This window comes from Bombus fervidus, chromosome 10, assembly GCF_041682495.2.
Source record: "Bombus fervidus isolate BK054 chromosome 10, iyBomFerv1, whole genome shotgun sequence".
Classification (NCBI taxonomy): Eukaryota; Metazoa; Arthropoda; class Insecta; order Hymenoptera; family Apidae; genus Bombus; species Bombus fervidus.
This window is the reverse complement of record NC_091526.1, coordinates 2,601,855-2,609,669: the sequence shown is the minus strand read 5'-3', so window position 1 is coordinate 2,609,669 and position 7,815 is coordinate 2,601,855.

Here is a 7,815-nt window from a genome sequence, read left to right as displayed (position 1 = left end):
ATCAGTTATGATTAAATAAAGTTATAATCAAACGATACCACACTGTAAAAAAATATTAAAATGCATTATGAATTTTTAATTTATATATTTTTTATATACTTATATTAATTATACTTTTAATATGTACTTTTAATTTCATGTTTTGTATAAACAATATGTGAAGTCGTTTAATAAAATCATTACCGCAAAATATAATTGACTTATATTTTATAAAGATAACTGTATGAATAATTTTTAGACTTCTTTGTGTTTTAAGTCGCGAATATTAGTCCTCGATACTTGGAAAAATGAGCGATGGTCAGCGTATAGGTAGCTTAAGTGTTAAAAAGGGACGCCTTGGGGAAACAGGAGGGAGGGGAGAATCGTTAGTTGTCACGAGATTTTTTTTTTTTTTTTATTTGTTTTATTACATTTTCACAATTTGTCCAGAAGGACATTTGGTAAAATGTTATAGCTTAGAGAATAAAAGAATAAAAAAAATAAAAAATAAAAATAAATAGAAATAAATAAAATATAGCATGTGGATGGTTACCCCCAGCGGGGTTCCATCTTCTAGGTTTCCTATTGTATCTCTATTTCGAGGTCTGCGGGATGCTTCCTCTTCAGTCTTCTTTCTATTTTGGTTTTATTTGTTTCAGCAGCCAGCTGGTTTGGGTGTGCTGCAAGTCTTTCTTTGTACTTTTTTGCGTATCTAACGATTTCCTCTTTGACTGTTGGAATTTTTAGATCTTTTCGTAGGTCTTCATTTCTGACGTACCATGGAGCGTTAACTATTGTCCTTAAAATTTTTGCTTGCTCTATTTCTATTTTGCTTATGTGACTCATTGCTGCCGTCCCCCATAATGGGACTCCGTATGTCCAGATTGGTTTGATTATTGTTTTGTATATATTTAGTTTATTCATTGTGCTTAATTTAGATTTTCTATTGATTAACCAGTACATCTGCTTCCTTTTTGCACTTATTCTGTTTATTATTGATTTTATATGGTGCTTCCATGTAAGGCGTGTGTCTAAATTTATTCCTAGATATTTGACTTGCTTTGTTTGTGCTATGTGGGCGCCGTTCAGTTGAATATCTGGTGTTTTTCCTTTTCTAAGTGTAAATGTTATGTGGTTGCACTTGCTGGTGTTCACTTTTATTTGTTTGTTTTGCAGCCATTTTTCTATTTTTGTAGTGTGTTCTTGTAGTAGTGCGGCGGCCGTTTCTAGATTTGCATGCCTCACTAGTATGGCCGTATCGTCCGCAAACGTCAGTGTTTTACTGTTGACAGTTGTTGGTATATCTGCCGTGTATAGTGTGTATAATATTGGTCCTAAGACACTTCCTTGCGGTACTCCTGCCTTGATGTCCTTAATTTCAGAGTATGCATCATTTATTTTTACTACAAAGGTTCTGTTGTTTAAGTAGGATTTGAGTAGTTTGTAGATTTGTTCTGGAAATTGCTTTTTGATTGTTTGAAGAAGTTTTTCATGGTTAACTTTGTCGAATGCTTTTTCGATATCCATAAAGAGTGCTGTGCAGTATTGTTTTGTTTCAAGCGACTGTAAGATTTCATTGACGAGTCTATGCATTTGTTCTATTGTGGAGTGTTTATTCCTGAATCCAAATTGATGGTTCGGTATTAGTTTTTCTTTTTCTATTGTTGGTTTTAAGCGGTTATATATTATTTTCTCTAATAATTTGGAAAACGCAGGTAGTAATGATATCGGCCTGTAGGATGCAGTTAGATGTGGGTTTTTGTTTGGTTTGGGTAACATCACTATCTGTGCTATTTTCCATAGTGTAGGAAAGTACTGTATTCTTAGAATTGCGTTAAATATTATCGTTGTTAGTCTTATTGCCTTTGGGGGAAGGTTTTTTAAGATTTTCCCATTGATCGAGTCAAATCCTGGTGCTTTACTTGTCTTTGTTGCCTCAATTAATTTTGTAACTTCTTGCGCTGTTGTGCTGAGTATGGTGCAGCGTTTATCAGTTGTGTTGCTGGCATTTTCCACTTCTTCATTTGTTTGCCATCCAGGGATGCTGTTATTAATTTCATACGGCGAAAATATATTTTGTAGGTGCTTTGAGAATTCTTCTGCCTGTTCTTCGTTGGTTCTGGCCCATGTGTTGTCCATTTTTCTGATTGCTGGGATTGTTTTTACTGTTTTCTTAATTTTGTTAGTGACTTTCCATAGGGAGTAGTCGGTATTCTCATGCGCGGATAGTGATTCGATGAATTTTGAGATTTCGTTATTATGATGTTCCCTTATTTTATTCTTTAGTTCCTTTGCAAGTTTATTTAGGTTTTTCTTGTTTTCTCGTGTTCTCTGTTTTTGCCATTTTGCTTTCGCTTTTCTTTTTTCCCTGATTTTGTCTAGGATGTCCTGCGGAATAATTTTTGTTTGCCTGCTATTTGTTTCATAGGTGGTGGTTGCCCACGCTGCTTCCTGTATTATTTCTGTCAAAGTTGCTACTGCCTGCTCAATGTGTTCAGGTGTTTTCAACGGAATATTGCAGTTGATTTTGTTTTCGATCAGCTCTTTGAAAGTTTGCCAGTTGGTGGTTTTATTGCAAAGCGACTCTGACTTGTTATAGAGTAGTGGTTTGCTTGTATATTCTATTATAATTGGTGTATGGTCGGAGTTAAGCTCGAGGCTGGTTGCTATTTTTAATTTGCTTACATTTAGCCCTTTTGTTACTGCAAAATCCAACAGGTCAGGTATTTTATTGGGGTCTGTCGGCCAGTACGTTGGTTTTCCCGTAGATAGTACGTTGAGGTTGCTGCTTCTGATGTATTTTTCCAATGTTCTACCTTTCGGCGTGCTAATTCTCGAACCCCATAATGTGTGCTTTGCATTAAAGTCTCCTGCCGCTATATATTTGTCGCCTAAGGATTGGAAGTACTCTTCCCATTTTTTAAATGTCATTTTGTGTCTCGGAGGTACATATACTGCTGACATCTGGAAGTAATTGTCATTGGTTTGTATCGTGACAGTGGTTGCTTGTAGGTGTTCTTGATTTGTTTGACTATGTAAGTGATGCTTGATGTCATTTTTTATTATTACTGCAGTTCCTCCATGTGCTTTACCTGAGGGATGTTTGGTATCGTATATGGTGTAGTACGGTATTTTCATGTAGTTTTTTAGGGTGAAATGTGTTTCTGAGACAAGTAGTATATCAATATTATTTTTATACAAAAATATTTTAGTTTCGTGGGCTCGCTGTTGCAAGCCATTGGAGTTCCAGACTGCTATTTTCAAAATGTCCATCTCTATTTTTTACTTAGCAAGTTAGTGAGTAGTTGTAACATGATTGTTGTTTGTTGTGCTTGTTGTCTTAGTATTGTGTTTAGATCACTTACCATTTTTCCTAACATTTCCATACCTTTAATGGATTGTTTGAGCATTTCTTTGATGTCTGTAACGTCTTCGATGTTATTGTTTTCATTCTGATTGTTTCGTTTACCTTGGGGATCTATGTTTCTGCTTATAGCGTTTAGTTCGTGTTGTGCTTTCAATGTTGTTTCGTTATCCGTTATACTTTGTTGTGGTTGATGGTCATTGTGTGATCTGTTGCAAAGTGGAGGAAACAGTTTACGTTGTATTTGTTTCCTTATTTCACATCCTTTGTAGCTGGCTGGGTGGTTTCCGTTACAATTATAGCATTTAACTTCTTCTATTTTTCCTGTGTATGGGCAGTGTATTGTTAGGTGATTTTTTGCACATTTAACACATGCCGGGCTTCTGTTGCAATAATTTTTTGTGTGTCCGTATTGTTGACACCGCATGCATTGTGGTATATCTTTTTTGTAGCGTGGTGGTTCCACTGTTACAATTGTATTTAGTATTTTTTTGATTTCATAAATTTCCTTGTTATTGGTTCTGGGTTCAAGTTCTATTAAGAATAGTGGCAATGGTTGCTTCGTATCGTATCTTGTCATATTGTTTATTGCTCTTGTTTCATGGCCAACTTTTCCTAATTCTTCACTTAATTTTTTTGTGTTAGTTTTTGGATGTAAACCTCTTATAACTATTTTATAGCTCCTTTCTGTTTTGAGTTGGTACGTGTGGTATATAGCATTTTTTTCCTTTAGTTCATTTATCACTTTCCTATAAACTTCTGGGGTGTTTGTTTGAATTTTTACTTGTTCTAATTTTGTTTGTTTTATTGTGCAGTTATCCTTCCCGACTATATTGTTTAGTAGATCAATAAGCGGGTCTATTATTTGGGCCTCAACAAATATTGGTGGTGGTTTTGATATGTAAGGTGATTTAGTTGTGGTTTTGCTTGTCGGGTCATTGTCTATTTCTTCCGTTAATGAGCTGAAGGAGTTTCTTAAAGGTAATTCTTGCAGCCATCGCCGCTTTTCTGTATCTAGGTTTTCTGCAGCACTTGTGCCTGGAATTATTTTACGTTTTTTGCTAGTCTTTGCTAGCTTCCAGTTTTCGTCCTGGTAACTTATTTTGTTGTCGTGTCTGCACTCCTGTCTCCGCTGCTCTTCCATTTCTTCTATTTCCATATCATTTTGGTTGTTATTATTTTGCTGTTGTTGCTGTAAGCCTGGTAAATCTGACGACCCTTTTATGTAATATTTTTCTCCATTGGTTGCAATCTTGATCGTTGATATCTGCTGTTGCATTGTTTGTCACTATCACTATTCGTAGCACTTCTCTGAATCACTTGACTGGAGCACACGTTTGCTTACACACATCTGTTCGCCTCGGTTGCCCGAGCGAGACTGGAAAAAAAAAAAAAAAAATTAAGTGAAGAATTAGGAAAAGTTGGCCATGAAACAAGAGCAATAAACAATATGACAAGATACGATACGAAGCAACCATTGCCACTATTCTTAATAGAACTTGAACCCAGAACCAATAACAAGGAAATTTATGAAATCAAAAAAATACTAAATACAATTGTAACAGTGGAACCACCACGCTACAAAAAAGATATACCACAATGCATGCGGTGTCAACAATACGGACACACAAAAAATTATTGCAACAGAAGCCCGGCATGTGTTAAATGTGCAAAAAATCACCTAACAATACACTGCCCATACACAGGAAAAATAGAAGAAGTTAAATGCTATAATTGTAACGGAAACCACCCAGCCAGCTACAAAGGATGTGAAATAAGGAAACAAATACAACGTAAACTGTTTCCTCCACTTTGCAACAGATCACACAATGACCATCAACCACAACAAAGTATAACGGATAACGAAACAACATTGAAAGCACAACACGAACTAAACGCTATAAGCAGAAACATAGATCCCCAAGGTAAACGAAACAATCAGAATGAAAACAATAACATCGAAGACGTTACAGACATCAAAGAAATGCTCAAACAATCCATTAAAGGTATGGAAATGTTAGGAAAAATGGTAAGTGATCTAAACACAATACTAAGACAACAAGCACAACAAACAACAATCATGTTACAACTACTCACTAACTTGCTAAGTAAAAAATAGAGATGGACATTTTGAAAATAGCAGTCTGGAACTCCAATGGCTTGCAACAGCGAGCCCACGAAACTAAAATATTTTTGTATAAAAATAATATTGATATACTACTTGTCTCAGAAACACATTTCACCCTAAAAAACTACATGAAAATACCGTACTACACCATATACGATACCAAACATCCCTCAGGTAAAGCACATGGAGGAACTGCAGTAATAATAAAAAATGACATCAAGCATCACTTACATAGTCAAACAAATCAAGAACACCTACAAGCAACCACTGTCACGATACAAACCAATGACAATTACTTCCAGATGTCAGCAGTATATGTACCTCCGAGACACAAAATGACATTTAAAAAATGGGAAGAGTACTTCCAATCCTTAGGCGACAAATATATAGCGGCAGGAGACTTTAATGCAAAGCACACATTATGGGGTTCGAGAATTAGCACGCCGAAAGGTAGAACATTGGAAAAATACATCAGAAGCAGCAACCTCAACGTACTATCTACGGGAAAACCAACGTACTGGCCGACAGACCCCAATAAAATACCTGACCTGTTGGATTTTGCAGTAACAAAAGGGCTAAATGTAAGCAAATTAAAAATAGCAACCAGCCTCGAGCTTAACTCCGACCATACACCAATTATAATAGAATATACAAGCAAACCACTACTCTATAACAAGTCAGAGTCGCTTTGCAATAAAACCACCAACTGGCAAACTTTCAAAGAGCTGATCGAAAACAAAATCAACTGCAATATTCCGTTGAAAACACCTGAACACATTGAGCAGGCAGTAGCAACTTTGACAGAAATAATACAGGAAGCAGCGTGGGCAACCACCACCTATGAAACAAATAGCAGGCAAACAAAAATTATTCCGCAGGACATCCTAGACAAAATCAGGGAAAAAAGAAAAGCGAAAGCAAAATGGCAAAAACAGAGAACACGAGAAAACAAGAAAAACCTAAATAAACTTGCAAAGGAACTAAAGAATAAAATAAGGGAACATCATAATAACGAAATCTCAAAATTCATCGAATCACTATCCGCGCATGAGAATACCGACTACTCCCTATGGAAAGTCACTAACAAAATTAAGAAAACAGTAAAAACAATCCCAGCAATCAGAAAAATGGACAACACATGGGCCAGAACCAACGAAGAACAGGCAGAAGAATTCTCAAAGCACCTACAAAATATATTTTCGCCGTATGAAATTAATAACAGCATCCCTGGATGGCAAACAAATGAAGAAGTGGAAAATGCCAGCAACACAACTGATAAACGCTGCACCATACTCAGCACAACAGCGCAAGAAGTTACAAAATTAATTGAGGCAACAAAGACAAGTAAAGCACCAGGATTTGACTCGATCAATGGGAAAATCTTAAAAAACCTTCCCCCAAAGGCAATAAGACTAACAACGATAATATTTAACGCAATTCTAAGAATACAGTACTTTCCTACACTATGGAAAATAGCACAGATAGTGATGTTACCCAAACCAAACAAAAACCCACATCTAACTGCATCCTACAGGCCGATATCATTACTACCTGCGTTTTCCAAATTATTAGAGAAAATAATATATAACCGCTTAAAACCAACAATAGAAAAAGAAAAACTAATACCGAACCATCAATTTGGATTCAGGAATAAACACTCCACAATAGAACAAATGCATAGACTCGTCAATGAAATCTTACAGTCGCTTGAAACAAAACAATACTGCACAGCACTCTTTATGGATATCGAAAAAGCATTCGACAAAGTTAACCATGAAAAACTTCTTCAAACAATCAAAAAGCAATTTCCAGAACAAATCTACAAACTACTCAAATCCTACTTAAACAACAGAACCTTTGTAGTAAAAATAAATGATGCATACTCTGAAATTAAGGACATCAAGGCAGGAGTACCGCAAGGAAGTGTCTTAGGACCAATATTATACACACTATACACGGCAGATATACCAACAACTGTCAACAGTAAAACACTGACGTTTGCGGACGATACGGCCATACTAGTGAGGCATGCAAATCTAGAAACGGCCGCCGCACTACTACAAGAACACACTACAAAAATAGAAAAATGGCTGCAAAACAAACAAATAAAAGTGAACACCAGCAAGTGCAACCACATAACATTTACACTTAGAAAAGGAAAAACACCAGATATTCAACTGAACGGCGCCCACATAGCACAAACAAAGCAAGTCAAATATCTAGGAATAAATTTAGACACACGCCTTACATGGAAGCACCATATAAAATCAATAATAAACAGAATAAGTGCAAAAAGGAAGCAGATGTACTGGTTAATCAATAGAAAATCTAAATTAAGCACAAT